Genomic DNA, 404 nt, shown 5'->3' on the forward strand with positions numbered 1-404 from the left:
TCTTCTGTTATCTGTTTAGATATCTGCTGTTTTGCTTGATTCAACTGCAGTTCTATGTTCTTGTTAGCAACTTTAGTTTCATGAAGCATCTCTTTAAATTCTGCTAACTGTTCTGTCATCAGGAGCAATTGTTGATTAAGCTCAATCATCTGTTCTTGAGGATTAGGATCAGTGGCTACTGCCATGACTTCCTCTTTTGGAGAGAACTCATTACTAGAGTACAAATATTGGTTTCTAGCAACAGTGTCTATAAGCTCTTGAGCCTCTTCAATTGTCTTCCTCATGTGTATAGATCCACCAGCTAAGTGATCTAAAGATATCTGAGCTTTTTCTGTAAGCCCATAGTAGAAGATGTCCAGCTGTACCCACTCTGAAAACATTTCAGAGGGGCATTTTCTTAGCAT

This window comes from Arachis duranensis, chromosome 9 (genome assembly GCF_000817695.3).
Source record: "Arachis duranensis cultivar V14167 chromosome 9, aradu.V14167.gnm2.J7QH, whole genome shotgun sequence".
Classification (NCBI taxonomy): Eukaryota; Viridiplantae; Streptophyta; class Magnoliopsida; order Fabales; family Fabaceae; genus Arachis; species Arachis duranensis.